The sequence below is a fragment of the Myotis myotis genome, unplaced genomic scaffold (assembly GCF_014108235.1).
Source record: "Myotis myotis isolate mMyoMyo1 unplaced genomic scaffold, mMyoMyo1.p scaffold_m19_p_19, whole genome shotgun sequence".
Classification (NCBI taxonomy): domain Eukaryota; kingdom Metazoa; phylum Chordata; class Mammalia; order Chiroptera; family Vespertilionidae; genus Myotis; species Myotis myotis.
The window spans coordinates 5,417,187-5,444,161 of record NW_023416323.1 but is presented as its reverse complement, the minus strand read 5'-3'; the positions used below and the strand labels follow the sequence as shown (position 1 = coordinate 5,444,161).

Below are 26,975 nucleotides of genomic sequence, written 5' to 3'. Positions count from 1 at the left end.
TGTAAGTGTGATCATGTAATATTTGTCTTTCTCTGTTCACTTATTTCACTTAGAATAATACCCTCAGGATACATCCATGCTGTCACAAATGGCAATCTTTCATTCTTTTCTAGGGCTGAATAATATTCCATTGTATTTATGCCATAATTTCCTTATTCATTCATCCATCAACAGACACTTAGGTTGATTAGTAAACATAGGGGTGCATATATATTTTTTTAATTAGTATTTTTTTCTCTTCAAATAAATACTCTAAGGAGGGATTTCTGAATATGGTAGTTCTGGTTTTAACTTTTTTAGATAGCTTTGTCCTGTTTTCCATAGTGGCTATACCAATTTACATTCCCAACAGTGCACAAAGGTTCCTTTTTGTCCACATCAGTGTCAACATGTATTATTTCTTGTCTTTTTTATAATAGCTATACTAACAGCTCTGAGGTGTTATCTCATTGTGGTTTTGATTTGTATTTTCCTTATAATTAGTGATTTTTTTTAGCACCTTTTCATGTACCTGTTGGCCATCTGTATGTCTTCTTTAGAAAGCTGTCCGTTAAGATCCTCTGCCCATTTTTAACCGGATTATTTGTTTTTTGCTGTTAGGGTGTGTAAGTGTGCATTTTGTATATTAGTCCTTTCTCCAATATGATTTGCAAACATTTTCTCCCATTTTTTGTATCCCAGCCCCATTGATGTTGGGCTTGACAATGTGACTCATTATCCAACAGGAAGCAAACAGTCTCTGAATTTGGTGGCCCAGCTTTGGTAGCTTTTTGTGCTGCTGTCATCTGTATGAGAAGAACTTGCCTCAAGGTGCTGCTTCCCCATCAGCTTGGGTCCCAGGTTGAAAGACTTGAGGTTTTCATTTGGGTTCAGGTCTTTACTAACAAATTTTCCTGTATCCAAGTATAAGATATACTTTTATTTTTAAATTAAATTTATTGGGATAACATTGGTTAATAAGATCATATAGGTTTCAAGTGTACATTTCTATGATATCATGATCTGTATGTGGCATTGTGTGCCCACCACCCAAAGTCAAATCATCTTTTGTCACCATATATTTGACCCCCTCTAGGTGAGATATAAGAACACGCCTACTATAAGAACATTACCTGGCACATTAAAGTTCATTCATTCATCATTCATTCATCATCTTTTGTGCTTCTTTGTCTCATTTTATTCTTGTCCTTTCTTTCCTTTAGCCCTCTTCCTCTCCTTTTTCTCCCCAGTAATCTTTTCCTCAATACTCTTATTGCCCCTGTGTCTGCCTTGCCATCAATTCTCTGACACCAATGAGGCATCCTACAATTCAATTCTATTCTGAGACTAACTACCTGGAGTTAGCATCAGATTCAGCAGGTATAAGGGCTCCATCCCACAATACTAGCCCCAATTCCAACTCTTTTCTGTGAACATGGATTGTGATGGTGTGTGACAAGCAGGAGGAGCCTAGAATCCTCGGTTCCAAGTTTGGCCCATCCATTGGTCTCCTTTGAGACATTGAATATCCATCTCACTTCTTAGGCCTTAGTCTCCTAATGTCTGATAGGTGGGGTTGGACTAGATAACATCTTTTAGAAGCAACACTAGTTTATGATGTTTACTCACCTCCCAAAGTTAATTTAGAGTCAAGTGGGGTGATGACTTCCAAAGTGCTTTCTAAACAGGAAAGCGCATTATAGATAACCAATTGCTTGGGAAAGTACTCTTGCATTGCTCTGTGAATGAAAGCCTTTGCTCTCAATAAGCTCACCAACCCTTCTTATTCACTATCATTGCCACTCTGTCCTCTACCCATGGCACCTATCACTGTCTGCCATTATCTTGTTTAGTTATTTTCTCCCTCACTTGATGTCAGTTTCAATAGGGCAGGACATCTCCCTATTGGGACTGACATCAAGTGGGGAAGGAAATAACTACCAGTCTCAGCAAGCTGCCTGGACCACCGTGGATTCTCAGTGAACAGTTATCAAATGAGTCCTGGGCATTTTGTCAACTCCCGTCAGGTGGCTCGGAAGCACTTGCACCATCATTAAGCACTGTTCTATTTTGATGCTTTCTGTAGGGAGAAGTAAAGGCCTTGTGAATGGCAATTTCTTTGTGAACACTACAAAGGAATTAATAAAATATGTGTGTGTGTGTTTTGTAATATGGGAAATTACTTTATAACAATGCATGCTGCTAAGGCGTTTGGAAACAGTAAAATTGTTGTAAGTTGTGAAATGCTTTGTTAAACCACAAAGTGATTATACATGCTTATTCTGTATACCATCTAAAATCTTTATACACCAAGAGGAAGGAACACTTCCAAGCTCATTCTATGAAGCCAGCATCACCCTAACACCAAAACCAGGTAAAGACAACACAATGAAAGAGAATTACAGGCCAATATCCCTCATGAACATAGATGCCAAAATCCTCAACAAAATCTTAGCAAATCGGATCCAGCAGTACATCAGAAAGACCATACACCACGACCAAGTAGGATTTATCCCAGGGATGCAAGGATGGTACAATATCCGCAAATCAATAAACGTGATACATCACATAAACAAATTGAAAGAAAAAAACCACATAGTCCTATCAGTTGATGCAGAAAAAGCGTTTGACAAAATTCAACACCCATTTTTGATAAAAACTCTCAGCAAGGTGGGAATTGAAGGATCATACCTCAACATAATAAAAGCCATATATGACAAACCCACAGCCAACATCACACTCAATGGACTAAAACTAACACCATTTGCCCTAAGAACAGGAACAAGACAGGGATGCCCACTCTCACCACTCCTGTTCGACATAGTACTGGAAGTATTAGCCATTGCAATTAGACAAGAAGAAGAAATAAAAGGCATCCAAATTGAAAATGAAAAAGTAAAACTGTCCTTATTTGCAGATGACATGATATTATACACAAAAAACCCTAAAGACTCCATCAATAAACTATTAGACTTAATAAAAGAATTTGGCAATGTAGCAGGATACAAAATTAACGCCAAGAAATCTATGGCATTTCTATACACCAATAGTGAATGTGCAGAAAGAGAGACTAAAAAAGCAATCCCATTTACCATCGCACCAAAAAAATTAAGCTACCTAGGAATAAACTTAACGAAAGAGGTAAAAGACCTCTTCTCAGAAAACTACAGGACGTTGAAAAAAGAGATAGAGGAAGACATAAACAGATGGAAAAACATACCATGTTCTTGGATTGGTAGAATCAACATCATTAAAATGTCCATACTGCCCAAAGCAATCTATAAATTCAACGCACTTCCCATTAAAATACCAATGGCATATTTCACAGACCTAGAACATACTCTCCAAAAATTTATCTGGAATAAAAAACAACCCCGAATAGCTGCAGCGATCCTGAGAAAGAACAAAGTAGGTGGGATCTCAATACCAGATATCAAGCTGTATTACAAAGCCACTGTTCTCAAAACTGCCTGGTACTGGCACAAGAACAGACATATAGATCAAGGGAATAGAATAGAGAGCCCAGAAATCAGCCCCACCCAATACGCTCAATTAATATTTGACAAAGGAGGCAAGATAGTCTCTTCAATAAATGGTGTTGGGAAAATTGGACAGATACATGCAAGAAAATGAAACTAGACCACTAACTTACACCATACACAAAAATAAACTCAAAATGGATAAAGGACTTAAATATATGACTGGAAACCATACAAATACTAGAAGAATCCAAAGGCAACAAAATCTCAGACATATGCCTAAGCAATTTCTTCACCGATACAGCTCCTAGGGCATTGGAAACTAAAGAGAAAATAAGCAAATGGGACTACATCAAAATAAAAAGCTTCTGCACAGCAAAAGAAACCATCAACAAAACAACAAGAAAACCCACTGTGTGGGAAAACATATTTGCCAATGTCATATCTGATAAGGGCCTAATCTCCAAAATTTATAGGGAACTCATACAACTTAACAAAAGGAAGACAAACAATCCAATAAAAAAATGGGCAAAGGATCTAAATAGACACCTTTCAAAAGAGGACATTCAGAAAGCCAAGAGACATATGAAAACATGCTCAAAGTCACTAATCATCCGAGAGATGCAAATCAAAACAACAATGAGGTACCATCTCACACCTGTCAGACTGGCTATCACCAACACTTCAACAAACGACAAGTGCTGGAGAGGATGTGGAGAAAAAGGAACACTTGTGCACTGCTGGTGGGAATGCAGACTGGTGCAGCCACTATGGAAGAAAGTATGGAGTTTCCTCAAAAAACTACAAATGGAACTCCCATTTGACCCTGTTATCACACTTCTAGGAATATATCCCAGGAAACCAGAAACACCAATCAGAAAGGATATATGCACCCCTATGTTCATAGCAGCACAATTCACCATAGTTAAGATCTGGAAACAGCCTAAGTGCCCATCAGTAGATGAATGGATTAGAAAACTGTGGTACATCTACACGATGGAATACTATGCTGCTGTAAAAAAGAAGGAATTCTTACCATTTGCAACAGCATGGATGGAACTGGAGAGCATTATGCTAAGTGAAATAAGCCAGTCAATGAAGGAAAAATACCACATGATCTCACTCATTTCTGGATAATAAAGACCATTATAAACTTATGAACAAAAATAGATACAGAGGCAGAGCTGCCTGGAACAGACTGTCAAACTACAGCAGGAAGGCCAGGGAGGGTGGGAGGGCAGGAGGGGGGTGGGTAAGAGATCAACCAAAGGACTTGTATGCATGCATATAAGCATAACCAATGGACATAAGACACTGGGGGGTAGAGGAGGCCAGAGGATTGTCAAGGGGGGGGGGGAGGAGACATATGTGATACTCTTTGTAATACTTTAAGCAATAAAAAAGAAAAAAAGAAAAAAAGAAATTATCTGGAGCATAAAAATAAAATAAAATAAAATCTTTATACAAAATGTTCTATAAACAACAAAGAGCTTTTATACCACAGAATACTATGTAAAAAGATAAAGGTTTTTGCTCAGGACAACAAATTTTATAAATTGAGAAATTACCTGCCTTAAACTACGAAATGCTTTATAATGTGGAACAATAAATTGCTTTATGCTTTATAATAAATTATTTACAAGAGGCAAAGTCTCTTACACAGCGCAGTAAGACCCTCCTGCCTTCCCAGCCCCAGCCTCCCTTCTCCTGAACACTGGAGACAGCACACACTGCGCCTGCCTGGCAGAGAGGATGCAACCGGACAGGGGAGGAGGTTCCTTTGACTGTTTGGCAGCCCCATACCCACATCATCCTCCCAGGAACCATCCATCTCTCCCATCCTTCACCATGAAACGACCTCACTCCAGACACGCCTTGGTTGGGCCCCTCAGCACGGGGCAGGAGAAAAACCAAGGCATGGGCTGATGGGAAAGCCACCCCTCTCCCCACTTCCTGCCCTGTGCCTGAGAGCTTAGCCTGGCAAGTCATCATGCTCAGATTTGAGTCACTGACCTAAAAACAGTGACTCCACCCTTCTGAGCCTCAATGTGAAGAGTGGATGTATTTACTTATCAGCCAGGTAAATAATACTTGGTCCTCCTGGTTTAGCCACCTTATCAATTTTGTCATTTACTCTTTAAACTGCCTGTGAAGAGGATCTGAGAGGGGTGGTCTGGCCCCATCCTTCCAGAACCTCAGGTCTGAAAGAGGCTGAAGAGCACCTTCCATCACCCTGATAAAGAAGAAGAGAAAAACAAAACCAGGGCCACCTGGACACAAATGTTCATAGCAGTTCTATTCACAATAGCCACTAGGTGGAAGCAACCCACCTGTCAATCAACTAATGAAGGGATTAAAAAAATACGGTATTTACATACAATGGAATATTATTCAACCATAAAAGGAATGAAATAATGACACATGCTGGATTGTGGATGAACTTTGAAAACATTATGCTAAGTGAAAGAAGCCAGACACAAAGTCACTTACTGTATACTAATTCCATTTATAAAAAATATCCAGAATAATTAAGTTCAGTGAATCAGTGGTTGCCAGGGGCTAGAGCGGTGGTTCTCAACCTGTGGGTCGCAACCATCAGAAAACACATATAACATATCAGATATTTACATTATGATTTATAACAGTAGCAAAATACAGTTATGAAGTAGCAACAAAAATAATTTTATGGTTGGGGGTCACCACAACATGAGGAACTGTATTAAAGGGTCATGGCATTAGGAAGGTTGAGAACCACTGGGCTAGAGGGAGGGGAGAATGGGGACTGAGCTTTGGGGTGATGAAAACGTTTTAGAACTAGATAGAGGTGATGGTTGCAAGACATTATCATTTTACTCAATGTCATTGAACTGTACACTTCAAAATTAATAGTTAATTTTGTGTTATGCAAATTTTACTTAAAATAAATTAAAAAAAGAACAAGGCAGCACAGATAACCATTTGGCCCAGAGGTAGCAGAGCTTTATTTTGATCTCACTGGTTTTGGAGAATAAAATCAGAGAGGTAAGAGAGACATTTTGGAGTCACATGGCACAGAACATGAGGGCTGCCCTGGCTCTTCCAATTCAAGGAAGAAACAGGAGGGTGGAAGTGGGGGCTATAGATGGAGACAAGGTAGAGCGGCAGGGCACCAGATTCTGCTCAGCTACCCTGGGTGACCTTGGATCTAAATCATTCCCTCACTTGGGCCTCAGTTTCCCAAGCTGAGCTAGAGGTGGTGGTAACACTAAGGTTCTGAAGGTATTTCTTGGCCCAGAAACCCTAAGGTTTTATCCTGGGTCAGCAGTGCAGACCATTGGGGATGAATGGTGCCTAGCAGACTGGATGAAGGAGAGACTCAGGAAGGTACTTTCCAGAGGGGACAGTGAGCAGGGAGGAGTAGGCGGCCTCTAAAAGTTCATTGTGGATACAGATGGAGGCTGGAGGCAAGGACGCTGAAGGGAACTATATCCCTTCTCCTTCTCTCCCCAGCGGGGCAGGAAGGAGAGCTGGTACACAGGGTGCAGTTTCCCCAGCCCATTCTTCCGTGGAGTGAGGTCGATATCTTCTGGGGCCTTGGGAGAGCCCACGGAAAAGTTCTTCAGTATGGAGGTCAAGAAGAGGAAGAGCTCTGAGCACAAACAGGCGGTTTCCCGAGGATGTAAAGAGGGGGTGTGTCATTGGGAGAGTCCTGGGAACTCTCCATCTCCCCAGACATTTGCATGCTCATTTACATAGATTTGCATATGCTCCTATTCTTGTCCTCAATACCAACAACAGTAACAACTGTGTGTATGTGCGTGTGTGTGGGTGTGTGTGTGCATGCATGAGTTTCTCTCAGTCCCCACCTCCTCTCAGCCTATCCCTTACCATGCCCTCCTCTGTCGCTCTTGGACTCTGTTTGCTGTCTCTATCTTTTTCTGTGTCTCTGATTAAGTATGTTTCCAACTAAGCAAATTTATGTGAAAATGTCCTAGACGGATATGCAGTAGGTGGGCACCAGTACCCTTCTTGGCTGTTAAAATATTGAACTACTTCTAGACAATTGGTGCACAGTCACTGCTCTAAGCTTCTGAGTGGTGCAGTGGTCTGGCCACCTTGGTCCCTTCTGCATGTACTCCACCTGCCCACAATCAGCAACTAACAGGGAAGCCTACCAGACCCAGATCTTGCACCAACCAGTGGCAATTCTGATTGGTCAGTGGCCACATCATGCTTGATAAGCATTTTGAATAGCACTTCCTCCCACCATCACCCGAAGTTTCTGCTTCTCATATCTCCCACTCATATCTCCCTACAAAGATGGGGTCAAACTTCACAAAGTGTCCCATACAGATGGAGTCTTTTATTGACTTTATTATCCATTATTGACTTTAGCACAGGTTATGTTAGCGTAAACAAGGGAGGGCACAAACATGTCCCTGGGCTGGGCCACACTTTGCACTGCATCCTGTTGCCCTGCAGTCCAAAGGAGGGGCCGAGAGCTGCCCGGTGCAGTGTGGTAAAGTGCATTACTGTTCCTAAATATTCACGGCATGCCTCTGGGTGCATAAACATCTCTGCCCTGTTCATCTTGGATGGGCCTTGTTTTGGCCATTAAAGTGAGAGCTACACTGATGTGTTATGTTGCTTTTCTAGTTTCTGCATGTGTCAGGATAGAGTCTCAGTAGCCCCCATTTCTACAGAAGTGGGATGGACATTTCCATGAGCATAAAATTAATTTTTTGCTTTAAGCAGCTAAGATATTCAAGCTGTTAATCTTAGGCTAGCCTGCCCTAAATAATACAGGCCATGACTTTCTGAGGGGCCTTGGGCCCGCCCCCTACCTCCGGGGCTTCTCTTGTCTCCACTCTACAAGACACTGTATGATCTGACATTAAGACATCTACTATTTTTTTTTTAACAAGTCTAGGAGAAAAGCAATTTGACCATCTTGATAGGAGCTGAAAAAATATTTGAGAATACTCAACACCAAATCTTAATTTAAATTTTTAAAAAAGAACCTGTTGACCTAGCTGGTTTGGCTCAGTGGATGGAGCATCAGCCTGCGGACTGAAGGGTCCCTGGTTCGTTTCTGGCCAAGGGCACGTGCCTGGGTTGTGGGCTTTATCCCCAGTGGGGGATGTGCAGGAGGCAGCCAGTCAATGATTCTCTCCCATCATTGATGTTTCTGTCTCTCTTTCCCTCTCCCTTCCTCTCTGAAATCAATAAAGATATATATATATATATATATATATATATATATATATATATATATATATATTTTTAAAAAGAACCTGTTATAAAATGCAGAGAAAAAAGGTTTTTTAAAATTTAATTTTAAATTGAGAAAAAATAAGTGGCAGAATAACCACAAATATCTGGAAAAGGTCATAGTCAGCATTAAGCTTAATGGAAAAAATGAAAATATACTTCTTATAATTAGGAATTAGATAAGATTGCTCACCATTACTACTATTCTTTACCATGATTTTGGAAGCGCTAGGTCATGATATTAGGAAAAAATATGGATTTAATGTAAGAAAGAATTGACTGAAAGTGTCATCATTTGCAGAAGCTAAATACCAATTATCAGGAACCCTAAGCAGACACAGTGAAAAACTGTTAGTAATAAAAGTACTATAAAATAGTCCAGTTATGGAAAAAATATCTCCCCCAAAAGCATAATACTAATGAAAACAATTAAAAATACTATGTTAGTAGAGTGATATGAACTGAATTGTGTCCTCCCAAAATTTACATGTAGAAGCCCTAACCTGGAGGTGGGGCCTTTGGGAGGTAATTGAGGTTAGATGAGGTCATGAGGGTGGGCCCCCATGGTGGGATTAGTGTCCTTATAAGAAGAGGAAAAGACAGCAGAGCTTTCTGCCATGGGAGGACACAGAAGAAGGTGGACAACGGCGAGCCAGGAAGAGAGCTCTCACAGACTCTAGCCATGCTAACACCCTGATCTTGGACTGCCAGCCTCCAGAACCATGAGAAATAGACTTCTGTTGTTTAAGCCATTCAGTCTGTGGCATTTTGTTTTGGAAGCCACAGCTGACTAGTACAAAGAGGTTCTATGAACAATAGCAACACTCTTCTTCCATGTTTCTTAGGAATAAATTTAGCATGAAATATGCAAAACCTAGTTTAAAAAAAAATCCAAGATGCCACCAAATCATACAAGAGTAGATTCAATGAACACACTATCTTTTTGTCTGAGGTATCTTAAATTTGTAAAGTTGTCAAACCTATACAAATGAAACCAGAAATATAATTCCTAAAGATCTTATTGAAATTTTTTGAGACCTTGAAAAATTATTCTAAAGTACACTTGAAAGAAAAAAAATGTGTCACAGAAACCACAATACTATCTGAAAAAGAAGAGTAATGGAGGAGACTATCCCCTGTAAAATATTAAAACATACTGTAAAGATATAACAATTCTGACATTATGGTATACTAATAGTTAAAAGAGGAAGACAGATCAGTGACTTAATGTAAACGAACCAGAAATAGACATAAGGATACTTAACCTTTTAGCATATGACAAATTTTAAGTTAATGGCTGAAAGTTGAATTATTTGACAAGTGATTGGATCAGGGTACTTGTACAAACCTGAGAGTGAGTATTCTTTAGATGTTAGTGTCCCAAGTGACTCCTGGTCCTCACTGTACTTCAGGTCTTGAATTTTAATAACTGGCTAACAAAAAAATAAGTCAATAAGTTTTTCTCCTTTTCCTTTCCCTTCTGTTCCCTTTCCCCCCTCTTACCTTTCTCTCATCTACTTTTCTATTATCTATCTAACTATCTATCTACCATCACATACCTGAGGATATTTTTCCATTGACTTTTCAGAGAGAGCAGAAGGCAGGGAGAGAGAAACATCAATGTGAGTGAGACACATCGATTGGTTGCCCCTGCACATGCCTTGATTAGGGCAGGGGATCGAGCCTGCAACCGAGGTACGTGCCCTTGACTGGAATCGAATCCAGGACCCTTCAGTATGCAAGCTGACACTCTATCCACTGAGCCAAACCAGCTAGGACTGCATGCACATATTTAATAAAAAAATTTGGAAAAACATCTCTGTAATATTAACAAGTCTGGTTTGGTGCTGAGTTACAGGTGATTTTTACTTTCAACTTTATTACTTTCTAATTTATATAAAAATTAGAAAAAAACAATAAAGATATTTTATTTTGAAAGAAAAACTGAACATGCCTTTCCCAGTTCTTGGCACATAACAGGTACTCAATAATGGATCATTTATTTGTCTGTTCTTTGTGTGTTCATGTGGGTGCCTGTGTATGTCTGTGTCTTTCACTTGATCTCCATCACTGACTTAGTCTCCAATTTTCTCCACCATCAACCTCCTCCGTGTCCTTCCCCTTCAGACCATCTTTGTCTCTTGGGAGTCTTACTTTCTCTTTCCTTCAGAATTCAAAACTTTTCCAAAAATGTTCACCACGTTTGGGGTTGGACAAAGGGAGCAAGTCACACACAGAAGAAAGGGTGAACAGTGTTCTTATAGGGTGGGAAGGACGTGGCTTACCCATGGAGAAAGTGATGAAGGCCTCCCACTTCCTAAAGTTGCCCTCCACATCCAGGAAGTGGCCAGGGTAGATGACGTCTGGCTTCTCAAAGTACTGTGAGTCATGGAGGACAGAGTTGATGTGGGGTACACAGTAGTGCCCTAGAGGATGTCAAAGCCAAGGGCCCCAAATGACCACCACCAAGGAGTGGTTGAATCATTAGGGCACCACAATTGATAAGGAGCTTCACCTACTGTGCAGCTCTACAGTTGGGAACTGAAATATTGAAATGATTCTGCCCCATGTGGTGAATAACTGTCCCAAGCCCTCCTGATACCAACTACCCTGACACACCTTCCTCGAGATTTTTTGGACATTTCCATGATCTATCAACTAAAAGTTTCACATATAGCTTAGCAAAGGCCTCCAAGTCCAGATACCAGCATAAAAGTCAGAATCTAGTCTGATGGGTGGTGCCCACTGGCTCATTAGGTACTATGACTACCACCCCTATGTACATCTTTACTTGGAAACACTTGGGGTTGGTTTCTTTGATACTTTCCTCTCAGAGATAGTCATCCTTTCCTTTGTGTATGTCTCTTATGTCTTTTCTCATAAAAAGGAAACACCACAGGGATAGAACATAGAAATAGACTCCCTCAAAGCCTGTTGTCTGAGCCAGGCTCACAGGCTGGGGAGGAGATATACAGTTCTCTCCATACTGTCATCTGTTTACACAAACTTGACTTGGGTCCCCTACATAAAAGCCAAATGAAGTTATTCCTTCCATCTTGTGCTATGTCCTAAGAACTTGACTTTGTGATCAGAAGAAACAGGACTCTGCCATACTGGAGTGCATTTGGCAGCCAGCTAAATAGATTGGGGATTCAGCTGTCCCTTTGTCTCCTAGTTTGGCTATGCCCGCTCTCAGGGGAAGTTGTCATAGGAAAGGTTTGTCATCTCAATCTTCTTCGCTTTGTTAGTGACTGCCTGTAGCAACAGAGGGCTTTTGCTCTCTTAAATTGTTCTGGGAATAAACTTTTTTGGGTTTTGTGAGGGCTGTATTTTTTATTTGTACTGTTATGTAGGATGCTTCTTGCATCCTTGGTTAAGCCATAACAAGGCTTATTTGCTTGAGTCGCTTTTAATCTTACTCATTGTGGCCAGATGATAGATCTTTTAAGTTGGCTATATTTGAGAAAAAAAATTTCAATAGCTTTTTTGAAAGTTTTGTCGCAATAGGCTAATAAAAAAATTTAGACACAACCTTGGCCAGGTGGCTCCGTTGGTTTAGAGCAGTGGTCGGCAAACTCATTAGTCAACAGAGCCAAATATCAACAGTACAACGATTAAAATTTCTTTTGAGAGCCAAATTTTTTAAACTTAAACTATATAGGTAGGTACATTGTTATTAACTTAATTAGGGTACTCCTAAGGCTTAGGAAGAGCCACATTCAAGGGGCCAAAGAGCCGCATGTGGCTCACGAGCCGCAGTTTGCCAACCATGGGTTTAGAGCGTCGTCCTGTACACCAAAAGGTTGCAGACTTGATCCCCTGTTGGGGAGCATATAGGAGGCAACCCATTGATATTTCTCTCACATTGATATTTCCCTCTCTCTCCCTTTCTTTCTTTCCAGAAATCATAAAAACATATCCTCAGATGAGGATTAAATTTTTTTTTAATTTACATACAGAGGATACCTAAAATGTAAGATGGATGTAATTCTTAATGCTCCCTTCTATACTCCTTTGAATATTCATTCCAGTAATCCTCTGTCTAAATTGCTTTCCTACTCTAAAGAGATTATTGTGTGGACAAAGGCCAATCTAGGGTCATAGTTAAAGCTCTCCTGAAGAAAGTTATTGCCTTTGTCCCAAAGCTTGGCTTTCTGCCTGCCTGGGACATGCAGGCTGTCAGCTCTTTCTTTGGGCTATTGGAGAGAAGGACTCTGGAAGTTCAGAAGATTTACATAATCTTGAATCCATGATATTGTTTAATACTGCCAGAAACATTTTCTGTTTGTCCTGGCTGAAACCCGATAAGATATTTGAAAATTTAATAATTCTATGATTTAAAAATTGGCCTAATTTTAGAGCCTGAGAGGAATGTTTTTAGGTCTTCTCCCCTAAGCTAAAATGAAAGCATGCACCCAGAGGAAAAGAAGCAAATTAGGATGATGTAGTTGATGGGTACATAACCCTATGATGTCACTTAAGTTACAACCCAATTTTTTCAGAGCTTGAGATCAATTTTCCTTATTTTACAAATCTTTCCAGTCAGAAATGCAATTCTAGGAACAATTCAAAACCTATCTATCTTTCCCATTCCCAATTCCTAAACCTAAAGAAAAAAAAAAGAGGCTCAAAAAAAATACAAGCTGCTCCACAGCTTCCATATGATTAGTTGTCAAGGACAAATATGAATCTTAATTGTTTTCACAAATATTAACAAGAAAAATCTCTAACCATCTGAGCAGATAAACTGAACTTTCCTTTTATAACTGGTAAGTTTTACATTATCATACCCATCTCATGGCTAAAATTTTTAAATGAAAACTATGTAAGGTCTCTGTTTGCATATATGTGTCTATGAATGTTTATAAATGTACGTATGTTACATATATGTTTGGTATTTTCTACTCCACATGGTATTGCTAATTTGTAAAAGAGCTCTACTTAATTGACTTAAATAACTATATATTAAACTTCTGAAAATATAAACTAACTAAAGTGCTTTTCAGGTTCATGTGCTCTGGGGTAAATATTTGGTACTAAAGCTAATGTAATTTTTTTAGTTTAAGATAGGTATGTGTTTGGTGTTATCAGAATTAAATATAACACTTTTGTTCTACCTGTTTTTTTGTTGAATAAATCCATGTTATCAAGGAAAATAACTTAAGGTGATGGCTAATTGCATTAATGTCTTATAAAATTAGTAGTCTCAATATAATTGTTAAGAGCAAATAAATTAAGTAGATGTATGGAAGATGAGTTTTATTTTAGCAATGTTATGATATGTCTACTTTTAACAGTTTTCCAAATCTCTCTGGTAACTTATACCCTTAGAATTTTGCTAATTAAGTTAAATGATGAGTCAGGTTAAATTCATTGAATACCTAGATCATTTCCAAATAAGGTAAAATAATGGAACATTAATTACCAAACAGAAGCCTGTCTACTTTTGGCTTCTTATTACAGATAAACTAAAAGAAAACATGTCTCATGCCACATTGAAAAATTATACTATGAAAAAGTATATATTTCTAGAAATTATGGAATCCTATCTAATAAAAAAGAAACATGCAAATTGGCCATAACCCTGACACCCTTCCCATTGGCTAATGAGCAGAATATGCAAATTAACTGCCAGCCAAGATGTCAGCCAGCAGCCAGGCAGCTGAAGCGAACAGGAGGCTTGCTTGCTCCAGTGATGGAGGAAGCCAAGGTTCCCCGCCTGCCGCAGCCCAGCTCTGCACTCCGGATGCAACAATGTTGCAATTATAGAACCTAAACAAACCCCAGGCACCTGCTTTCAGCTGGCAACAGCCTCAGAGCTGGAGCCGGCTCTCAGCTCCAGTGACAGCTATAGAAGGTAAATAAATACCAGAATTTAAAAAAAGAAAAAAGGAGAGGTTGGGAGCTTCAGTTGCCCACCAGCCTGAAAACAGCCCTCAGCCACTCACTCAGACTGGCCAGGCACCCCAGTGGGGACCCCCACCCTGAAGGGGGTGTGACCAGCTGCAACAGCCATCAGCCCCTCATCCAGGCTGGCCAGGCACCCAAGCGGGACCCCCGCCCTGATCCGAGACACCCTTCAGGGCAAACCAGCCGGCCCCCACCCGTGCACCAGGCCTCTATCCTATATAGTAACAGGGTAATATGCAAACTGACCCTAACAGCAGAAGGACTGGGAATGACTGGTCACTATGAAACACACTGACCACCAGGGGGCAGACGGTCAATGCAGGAGCTGCCCTCTGGTGGTCAGGGTGCTCTCACATGGGAGGAGCTCTGCTCAGCCACAAGCCAGGCTGATGGCTACCAGTAGAGCGGTGGTGGTGGGAGCCTCTCCTGCCTCCTCAGCAGCGCTAAGGATGTCCAACTGCAGTTTAGGCCTGCTCCCCGCTAGCAAGTGGACATCCCGCGAGGGTTGCCAGGCTGCCAGAGGGATGTCTGATTGCCATCTTAGGCCCATTCCCCTGGGAAGCGGGCCTAAGCCAGCAGGTGGTCGTCCCCTGAGGGGTCCCAGACTGCGAGAGGGCACAGGCCGGGCTGAGGGATCCCCCTCCCCCCAGAGTGCACAAATTTTTGTGCACCAAGCCTCTAGTAGTTATTATAATATTATTGACTATATTCCCTATGCTGTACTTTACACCCCCATGACTATTTTATAACTACCAATTCTTAATCTATAGGGGTTTTTCAAAATGAGCTGTAGTATCAATAATGTACTTATATGAAACTGAAAGTTAATTTTTCTTTTACCTGCCAAAAGGAAAAGTTTTCCTGTACTAGTATGCCCCAGATATGAGATTATAAAAGGAAGGCAATATTTTTTTATTAATATGATTTCCTGTGCTCTTTATCAGCAGGTTTTTAAGTAAACCTAGTCTTGTTAATATTAAGAGCTAATTTTTTATATATATTTTTAATTTCTTAAGATATTACATATGTGTCCTTATCCCCACGTTACCCCCTACCCCCCTACCCCCCGCTCATGCCCTCACCCCCCTGTTGTCTGTGTCCATTGGTTAGGCCATTATGCTTGGTTGATCTTTCCCCCTTACCCCCACCCTCCCCTACCTTCCCTCCAAGGCCTGACAGTCCAATCAATGCCTCTCCATCTCTGGATCAGTCCCTGTTCATCAGTTTATGTTGTTCATTATATTCCACAAATGAGTGAGATCATGTGGTGTTTATCCTTCTCTGACTGGCTTATTTCACTTAGCATAATGCTCTCCAGTTCCATCCATGCTGTGGTAAATGGTAAGAGTTCCTTTTTCTTCTTCCTCTTCTTAAAGAATACCTTTCAGCATTTCATATAATGCTGGTTTGGTGGTGATGAACTCCTTTAGCTTTTCATTATCTGTGAAGCTCTTTATATGACCTTCAATTCTGAATGATAGCTTTTCTGGATAAAGTAATCTTGGTTGTAGGTTCTTGCTGTTCATCACTTTGAATATTTCTTGCCACTCTCTTCTGGCCTGCATGGTTTCTGTTGAGAAATCAGCTGACAGTCGTATGGGTACTCCCTTGTAGGTAACTGAGTTTCTTTCTCTTGCTGCTTTTAAGATTCTCTCTTTGTCTTTTGCTCTTGGCATTTTAATTATGATGTGTCATGGTGTGGTCCTCTTTGGATTCCTTTTGTTTGGGATTCTCTGCGCTTCCTGGACTTGTAAGTCTATTTCTTTCACCAGGTAGGGGAAGTTTTCTGTCATTATTTCTTCAAAGAGGTTTTCAATGTCTTGCCCTCTCTCTTCTTCTGGTACCCCTATAATTCTGATGTTAGTACGCTTGAAGTTGTCCCAGAGGCTCCTTACACTATCTTCATATTTTTGGATTCTTTTTTCTTTTTTCTTTTTCGGTTGGGTATTTTTTGTTTCTTTCTTTTTCAAATCTTTGACTTGATTCTTGGGATCCTCTTGTCTGCTGTTGGATCTCTGTATATTATTCTTTATTTCAGTCAGTGTATGCTTACTTTCTAGTTGGTCTTTTTTCATATCCTCCAGGGTCTCACTAAGTTTATCTGCGGTTTCCATAAAATTCTTGAAAAACCTTATAAACGTAGCCTTGAACTCTATAACCAGTCATTTGCTTTCCTCCATTTCTGTCATTTGTGACCTGTTTCTTTGTCTCCGCATTTTTTATGCTTCCCTGTGTTGGTAGAGTGGCTTTGTGTGCTAGGTGTCCTGTAGGGCCGAATGGCTCAGCCTCCCCAGTTACCTGAGGTAGACACTCTTGGTGCACCCCCTTGTGGGCTTTGTGCAGTCTTGTTGTAGTTACACCTTGATTGTTGTAGGATCACTGGGAGGAATTGACCTCCAGACCAATTGGCAGTGAGAATCAGCTGTGTGCAGCGGGAGAACTTCTGTGCTGAAGACACCCTTCTGGGGCAAGACTTGCTTCAGTGGGGCTTTGGTGCTCACTGAGTCTGCCCCCTGAGTGTGTCCCTTATGAATCTGAGGAGTTGTAATCTGGATGGTCCCACTCTGACCACTGGGTACACTGCCTCTTGGATCTAAGGAGGTGCTAATTTAGCCCCTGCCTGAGGTTACCCCGCAGGAGCTAAGAAGAGAACTGCAGATTCCCCTTCCTTTTTTGGAGTTTAGAGGTGCCCAGATGAGGCCCAGCTGTGAATCAATGCAAGCTGATGTGGGGTCTTGGGCCTTCTCTTGGAAGTTCTGGGTCTGTCTGGCCCAGCTGCAATTTGTTAGGTAATTTTCAGGTTGCAAAGGGCCAGCGCATTCATATGCAAAAGCCTCTGCCGCAGCCTGGGTGGGGTGGGGTCTCAGGGAATCAAAGGACGGAGCCAGCAGCTATGGTGGATCCTCAGCCCTTCCCTAAGGGGCTGTGCATCTCATTGTCCCGGTAATTGCTGCAAGCACCTCTGAGGGAAAGCTGCCCTCAAGTTCAGAGTTCTGCCTGCTGCCAGACAGTCCAGTTTCTCCCCGTATGAGTCCTGGATCCCCAGAGACTTCCGGAACCGAAGTTCAGAGCAGTCAGGAGCTTGTGACTCCCTCCCGATTCAAAAAGACAGCCGCGTCCTCAGGTGCCCTCCCCTTTCTGCGCTTGAGCCTCTGTACCTCTGCACTTTACTTCCGCACCTCCTCTGAGTCTACGTGTGCTTTTCTTTTTCCTTCTAGTTGTAGAATTTCCACTCAGCCAGCCTTCCTGTAGTTCTGGATGATGTCCGTTTTGTCTTTTCGTTGTATTTTTGAAGTTGTTGTGGGAGGCAGCAATTTCCGGTTTTTACCTATGCCGCCATCTTGGTTTCTTCTAAAAGAGCTAAATTTTGCTCCCGACTAAATGACTTTCTGTATTTGTCTTTGAAATCTTTTATAGTTGGTATGGTTAAATGAGTAATTAAGTATCCTATATAATAAAGAGCTAATATGCTAATTAGACCAAACAGCAGAACAACCGTCCAGATGACCTTCCGGACAAAGCCGGGGTTGCGAGGGCCAAGGTAGCAGCTGGGGCTGTGAGGGCCTACCCTTGCATGAATTTCGTGCATCAGGCCTCTAGTTGTTTCATAATGACCTATGATCCTATTAAGTCAAGTGTTTTACAACCTCTTTGATATAGCTGACAAACTTACCCAAATTAAATTCTAAATAAGTCCTTTAGATCTCTAGCTAACTTTGAACTTTGTCATAGAGTCCCTGAGATATCTCAAAGATTTGTTCTCTCTCCATATACAAGGACATATGTTACATGGATAGCATTGTCAAATAAGCAATGTTAAACCTCCTTAGATTACATTTGTGTGGGTATTAATGTGTTCTAGAAATTGTATAAAAATTTTGAAATTCTGATATATCTTGGTACAAGGCTGTTACTAATAATACTAGTTATTATCTTAGAAAGTTGTGTGTTACAGAAATAAGCAAATTTCTTTGTCAATTTCACTGTACTCTCATGAGATCTTTAACCATGTAGAATATAATTGTTAAGAGCAAATAAGTATTTTTGTCATTTACAGTTATTGTCTTACTTTGATGCTTTCACAAATATGTTTCATCTTCAGAGCAATTCTTGGAAAGGATTCTGATATTACTCTAGAATACAGGATTCTAATAAACTTTTATATCATACCATTGAACAGGATAAGAATTTGAAGAACTCTAATGAAGAAACTGATGGCTTCATAAAACTGCTAATAAAAGATCAATAATAATTAATTACATGGGACTAAATTAACTAATGAAGATAATGGAATCTAATGAACAAAATAAACAAACAAAAGAAAAACAATATCATAGATAGAGAGAACAGCATGACTGCTATCAGAGGGGAGAGGAGCTGGGGACTGGGTAAAAAGTGAAGGGATCAAGCAGAAGCAAAAACAAAACACAACCTCATGGACAACAGTGTGGTGATTGCCAGAGGAAAGGGGTGGAGGAAGTATAAGGGGAAAAGGGAACATAAATGGGGACAGAAGGAGGCTTGACTTTGGATGGTACACACACAATACAAGATGATGTATTACAGAATTTTACACTTGAAACCAGTGTCACCTCCAACAAATTCTATTAAAATTTTTAAAAGGAAAAATGATAGTTAAAACTGTTATGACTTTCTTTGAAATAGTTCTGCTTAATTTATTCAATTTCCAGATATAAGAACTGTTTTTCTCCTAAGCTACCTATGACGTAGTGCAATTTGGTAAATTATACCTTTGTACGCAGAGTTGAAACATTTATCTTTTTCTCTCTACTGGCTATATTATTCAAGCCTTTGACTGAAATGTCATATTTGAAAGAGACAGGCATAGACTCAGATATAACATACAGCTCTAAGGAACTAAGATTGATTTATGGAAGCCAATAAAGCCTACTTGGAAAATTCAGCCTAGTACCTTTCTTTTTTTAATATATTTTATTGATTTTTTACAGAGAGGAAGGGAGAGGGACAGAGAGCCAGAAACATCTATGGGAGAGAAACATTGATCAGCCGCCTCCTGCACATCTCCCACTGGGGATGTGCCCGCAACCAAGGCACATGCCCTTGACCGGAATTGAACCCGACACCCTTCAGTCTGCAGGCCTACGCCCCATCCACTGAGCCAAACCGGCCAGGGCCAGCCTAGTACCTTTCTTACAGAGTTCCCAGAAGTCTTACCAGATGAGTAAGAAAGGTTCTGCCCTGCAGCAGGCACAGGAACCTCAGGATATTTTGGGGACCTTGAAAAGAGAGGAATTTACCCAAATCTATAGGCATTGCAGGCAGAGTCTGATGGCAAGTCCTTGCTTGACTTTCCTGGTCTCAAGAGACCTTTAAAAGTCAATCTGAAGATTCCTTGTGAAAGTTTCTAGCAAGACACATTCAAAAGAAACTATAGATGTTGATTATTCTTGCTACACCTGTGTAAAGAACAGGCCAAGCTCATTAAAACTAGATTTATTTTACAAACAAATTAGCCTGAATTTGGCTATTTTTGGTAAAAATAGGGGTGATTTTAGAGAGAAAAATGATGTTTCAGTAACATGCCTTTGGGGATATCAAATTCTACTGCTATCTGTTATCTTTTGAGGTTTTCTTTTCTACCTGTAAAATGGACTAGACCCTGAATTCTAGTGTCCTCCAATACCTACTATAATTTTTTGAATTAATATTTCCAATTTTTCTCTCACTTTTCTGACTTGGAATCATTATGAACTAAAATTCTCTTTTTCCTGAAGTCCTGCAAACTAAAGCTAAATGACTTCATATTAACTGAAGGAAATCACCACAGTAGCCCTTGAATGGGCAATCTTTGTGCCTGTTGGACAGCCACTCAGAAAGATAACAGACATTCAAACTGCAGACCAGGGGAATCTACCAGAGTCCCTGCCTGCCTTTATCCCAGCTGAAGAGGACTTGAGCCGAGATCTGGATCTCTGCTTGACTGATGATGGCCTTCAGAACGCAGAACCTGAGATTACAGTCTTCTCCAATCATTAATTATTATTTTTGTTTTTCTCCACAGAGATGCCTCTTATAAAATACCTTATTTCTTGTACCATAAAACCTAACTTTGGGGGGCCACCTCACCACTTTCTGAACTGAGATACAACTATTTAACTGAACTCATCTGTTCTCAGAACTAAGAGATTGGTTTGATGAGATGGAGCAATCTATTGGCCCAACTTCTGGAATGTGAAACTTTTCAGAAAGTTTCAAAGGCAGGATTGAAGGGGTTCAGACCAGCCTCCCCAAAATATGCTACTTTGGTATGTAGATTATTTTGACCTAAAGGCAATAAGACCCTGCAGGCTCAGGAGAGACTTCTACCCTCTTTCTCCCTTAACTTCCTAGAAGAATTTTAATTAGGGGCTTGCCCATAATGTGTTATTACCAGAGATCACTTTTTATGACCTATCTGTATAGTAGGGAAAATACCTAATTACTAAAAATCTGCTCTTTTTATCAGCCTATGAATTATCTTCCTCTCCTCTGAAGACCCAGGTCACTTACCGTATTCTTTAGCTCAGGATGACATATACATGTCATTTTACTTTCCGTCTCTGAAACTCTCATGTATGTGGGGACCCCATGCATATGTATGTAATTAAATTTGGTCATGTTCTCTTGTGACTATGTCTCGTGTAAAGTTAATTATTAGATGAGCCAAAGGAACCTAAAAGACTAGAGAGAAATATTTCCTCCGCCCAAAAGTCCATAACAATGTGCTCAAAAAAGTGACCCATAAAATGACCTGCAGGCTCTTGGGAAGGCCTTTTGAACTACTTACTAAGCTGTGGGGTAATTGTCCCTTCCTAATGAACGCATCAAGAAAGAAATCAATGGCTTCTTTGTGGAGAAGTCCTGCCTGATATTTCATAACTTGGGTAATGATAGGTAGACAGAAATTCATTCAACACTAAGGTCCGCCTTTTTTTTTTTTTTTTTTTTAACTGAAAATGAGTTCTGGCTGGAACTGAAATCATATCCTGCTGTTCCACTGATTTAGTATGTGCTCCTATATAAGTCACTTCCCCACTCTGGGCCTTAAATTTCTTACCTGTAAAATAAAGGGGTTTGATGAGATGAGAGTTTCTCCAAGTCTGATCTGCAGACCATCAGCATGAGATTCAATCAAGGGATGTTTAATTAATTGGAAATCAGCAATAAGTTACAAATAATCAAGTTCTTTGCCAACTTAAGTGTTTCTGTCAAAAGCCATGTGTTTCATAGACTAAAAAATGCTCTCTAACAGGCAGATAGTTCTGGTGGTAGTGGTGTTAGCAGGGTGGAGGGATTAAGCAAAAAAAAGGGGAGAAAAAGAGAGAGAACTCATGGACATGGACAACAGTGTGTTGATAGAAGATGGGGCAGGCTGGTGGGTGGAGGTGGAAGAGGGGGTAAATGATAATAGATAAAATAATAAATAAGTAAGTAAGTAAATAAATAAATAAATAAATAACACATTTGATTAAAGAAAAAAATGCTCTGTGAATGATTATGTTTTGTGCCTGGATCAGCATAAACCACCTTATAATCACCCAAGTGTTTTTGCAAAGAGTGTTTCATAAGGAAAAAGTACCTTCTAGAACATAGGGTGCTTCATTAAATAAAAAATATTTTGTAAACTGTAAGTACCTCCTCAACTTCAAAGAGCTTTGTCAGCAGCAAAGCTTTAGTGTAAGTTGCAAATACTTACAGGGGTAAACTTTATATTTTTCACACTGATCTCAGGACAGAAGTTGTCTATCTTCACCCATCACCTAACCAACTTCCAGTTTGGCTGCAGAGACACTCACCCACCCTCACACCCTCCCATGCTAAGCCCAGCTTACCTAAGACATCGGGGTTCTTAAGAAGGAGTAGAAGGGCACAGCAGAGGATGGTGCTGGAGATCTCTGTACCAGCAAAGAACAGCTGGACCACCATGAGGAGAAGACTCTTATGGTGGAACTCACGCTCAGGGTCAGAGCACTCCTGGGGCAGTGATGGAGAATTCTTAACATCACCCCTTGCAAAGATTTCCAGTTTCTGGAGCTATTCTACTTGCCCAACCCCATGTTACTCTATGCCAGTTTTTCTATTCTTATTTTCTTTTTTTCTCTATTCAAGGCCAAAAATATGGAAGAAGGGTTGGCTCTGGAGCTAGACTACCAGGGTTCAAACACAGGTCCTACCAATTATTAACTATGTGTCTTTGAGCAAGAATCTGACCTCTATGAACCTTAGTTTATCATCTGGGGTTGTACGTAAGTGCTCAATAAATGTGAGGGATTAATATTTTGTTGTTGTTATTATCTTCTCTGTCCTTGGGTATCTTTGCTCCCCTGACTGGCCCCTGCAGCTATCATTATATGGGTGATATTGAAAATATTTAATAACCTGTTTGGCACTAGACCAATTAGAAGAACATCTGCCTCCAAATAATCAGAACTGACATGGGCCTCAAACCAATCAGAACAAACGTAGGTCTATGAACCCTCAAAGGGAGATGGGCCTCTTACCAATCAAAACACAAATGGGGCCCCGGTCAGTTTGGCTCAGGGGTTAGAGTGTCGGCCCGAGGACCGAAGGGTCTCAGGTTCTATTTCCAGTTAAGGGCATGCACTTCGGTTGCAGTCTTGAACCCCAGCCCTGGTCAGGGCAAGTGCAGGAGGCAACCAATCAATGTTTCTCTCCCCACCCCCTTCTCCTTTCCCTCCACTCTCTCTAAAAAACTAAATCAATGGAAAAATATCCTCAAGTGAGTTTAAAAAAACAAAAACACAAATGGGTCTCTGACCAATCAAAATGAGGGTGGGAGAGCAGAGTCTTAAAGGTCCTTTGCAATGGGGGTGGGGGGGAGGGGGGGAGAGACATATGTACTACTATTTGTAATACTTTAAACAATAAAATAATTTTTTTTAAAAAAAAAGGTCCTTTGCTGGGCCAGATGTTAATTCTTTAGTTGCTACCTCTTAACAGACATTCATGGAGGGGAATCTAGAGGGGCTCAAGAAAAAATGGGGTGTGGGGAGCAGAGGATTGGGTGAGCAGTGGCTTTCTTACAAATATTAGGGAAGTATTTCAATACAGTATTTAAAAAACACAAACATCATACTTTAACACACAAGCTCAGTGTCAGTAGTGTGTCCATCACTCTCTTTCCTGCCCACCCACACCCAATCCAGCAGAGTCCTTGCCTTGTCCATGAGGAGCAGGAAGGAATCGATGAGTCCTCTGGGGCACTGGGGTCCAGCATTTTCCAGTGCATCTCAATGACCTCAGTGACAAAATCTTCCACTTCTTGAATGAGACTATACAAGCGAGTGTGGGTGCCAGGGAAGTGTTTCAAGATGCCAGAGAAAAATTCAAACATCTACAGGAAAGCCAGAACCTGTTCTAGTCTCTAGGCTGGTGCTGTGGGTGTTGCAGTTATGACGGCACACACAGCTGCATCTGAAGGGCACTTTCACCCCGTGGGCTTGCAGAATGTGCCTCCCAGCTGAAGAGACAATAACCTCTCTGATATGTGAACAGCTATACCCTTCCCCAGTCACTCTTATAATTGCTGAGATTTCCTCTTTCAGAGTCTACCCTTGTAGAAGGCCTGATTGCTATCCCCAGTCAGACTCAATGCCTCACCTGGCAGGGTGCAGGGGATGAAGTGTGTGCAAAGAACACCAACTTCTGATGCAGTCTTGTTTTGCTGCTCAGGACAAAAAGCATCGGATCCCTTGCCAAGGTCCACTCACCTCAATTGCTGGCCACCATGGAATCTTTGGCCTTACCTGGCTGTACAAAGAGCTGATAACGGTGAAGACTTCATTCAGTAAATTTAGCAGCTGTAAGAATCTAGGGTCCTGCAGACCCAAAGACTGAGAAACAGCGATCAGTCTATCAATCCCAGAATCTAGGGTCCTGGTCATTAAAGAGCTCTCCAAAAACGACGGAGCTTCTGGAGGGGTGGGGAGTTTACTGCACACTCTGATTTGATGATAAGCACTCATGCATGCATCAACAGTAAGGATTTTCATATAAAAATAAAGACAATGGAGCAGATGATGTTGACTATGATGGAGTTAAAGAGGGAGTTGGGATCCAGATAGGGCCCTGGGGATGAGAGATCTGTCATGAGTGGTTGCCTTCTGGGTGGCTCTGGCCTGGCTGGTACTCTCTTAGTATGTGTGATTGTTGTTGTTGTTGTTGTTGTTGTTGTGTTGTGTGTGTGTGTGTGTGTGTGTGTGTGTGTGTGTTTGTGTGTGTTTTCTATTTCTCTGGTTTAGCCCGTCTTTCACTGGCCTCTACATCTCAGCTTTTTTTTCTAAGAATTTTCCCTCTGTGACTCTTGTTTTTCTTGGTCTCTTCATCTGACTTTCTATGTCTGTCTCTGGTCTTCTCTCTGACTCTCCTTTGAGACCAACCTCCATGATTTCCCTTTTCAGTGCCTCCAGTGTTCCTTGTCCTTGGCCTCACTGACACTGAGTGTCCCAGACTCGATTTCTATCTTTACCTTTTTCTTTCTAGGGCTTTTCCTTGCAGTGTCTGATTCTAGATTGATCTTTCTCAGCATACTCAGGTTTTCTCTCTTGCTTTCTTTCTCTCTCTCCTCTGCTGTCTCTTACTCTCCCTCTTTCCTTTCCAGTCTCTGTCTCTCTTTGTCTTTCTCATTCTTTTTCTCTTTCTCTGTCTCTAAGCCTGTTCCTGCATCTCTGTGTGGCTGTGTCTGGATCCTTCTCCATCAGTCGTGTTCTCTCCTCCCTCTGTGTCCCCATCTCACCCACCTCTGTCTGTCCCTCCATCCCCTGTCCTGACCAGTGCATACCCTGGGATTTCCACAGCTCCTCCACCAGACGCTGAGTCTCATTCTGAATTAGCTTCTCAATGCTCTGCTTCCCCATCCCAAAATCCCTCATGGTGGTTAGAGAGAATCACCTAAGGGTCTTCCAAGACTTTCCACTGGCGAAAACCACACCTGATTGATGGTGCATGCAGGGAAGGTTTTAGGCTGCATAGAATATTCCCTGGTCCTCTACCCAGGCCCCACCCATCCCCACTCACCAATACCCTGGAAGATGGGGTCAACAATAGCAATGTACCCTCGGCCAGAGAAAGCCTCAGCCTGATCCACCAGAGCCTCCTTCAGCACCTCTTACCTACACAGGATGATGACAGGCCGGGGTCCCAGGTAGACCATGAAGACATCACCATATTTATCCTGCAGCTGTGTGGGCAGGGTCAAGATCTCACTCCCTAACTCAAGAGAAGGGTCTCCATCTTCACACCCACATCATACTTCCAGTGTAGCCTAGACCTGGCTGGCTGCAGCCCCATTGGGAAGAAGGCACACTTGCATTCCAAGGCCCCCAACCCTCCCATGCAGCCCTCACCCCAAGTGTCCTCCTCTCTCGGCTTTTCCAAACCCTCCCAGCTTCTATTTGAGGAGTTGCAGAGGCTCCCCACATCTGAGCTCTAGTCCCTCCCAAACCAGGACCACAGCTCAAAGTCTCCAGTCTGTCAGAATTTCTCCCTCCAGTCTCCCTTTTCTACATTCCTACTCATGAATTCCAGAAGCTTCTCTAGTGGGCATATTGGCCAGATTATGACTGAAAGAAACCAAACCCCAGGATGGCCTGAGAAGTACAGTCCTAAAATTGACCCCCAATTGCCTTGCTGCCTGTGAGCTCCTCCTGTCCACCCCTCCGCATCTCACTGCCTGGAAGGACTTAAGCGGCACTTGTGGTCTATTTGCAAAATGTTCCCCAGGAAGGGCAGAGGCCGGGGTCCAGAAGGGAGGTGGCCCCAGGAGGTGTGGTGGCCCCAGATTAGCAAGAGGACTATAAGGATGATGAGGAGCAGGCCAGTCCAGAACGCCATGCTCCTTGCTGTGTCTGCCTTCCATTCCGCTGTTTCTCTTAAACGGTAGGTTGCCCTGTGTATTGTTTCTTCTGTGCTTAGTGGGAGAGAGTATGCCAGAAATCTACCTTGACAGAACTCCTTGTAACTCACCAGAGGCAACAGGGAACCCAAAGGTGGCAGATGTTGCAGAGGCCAGGAAGTCTAGCATCTTGATTGGATCCCAAAGCTTCCTTCCCATGGATGGCCTGAGGTACCTTGGTGGGGAATGCCCTTGAATGAAGAGCACCTCCCTCAAGAAAGGGTGGTATGCCAGCTGGTGGAACAGGTGATAAGGTCTGAGCTCTGGGTCCAAACTGTCTGGGTTCAAATTCAGGTGAAAGCTGTTTCATGGTTTTTGCACTACAAGTGTGGCTCTCAACCCATTTTGTCAGAGGGTAGCATTGCATCTGAGGGATTGAGTATAGCTGGCAGGTCCAAAATAGGAGCATCTTGTGCCCATGG

The 26,975-nt window shown here is 41.6% G+C and overlaps 1 pseudogene; it reads right to left on the bottom strand.

Annotated features, from left to right (window-relative positions):
• Window positions 1-714: 714 nt before the first annotated feature.
• On the bottom strand, window positions 715-26,492 carry LOC118674707 (annotated as a pseudogene).
• Window positions 26,493-26,975: the final 483 nt, after the last annotated feature.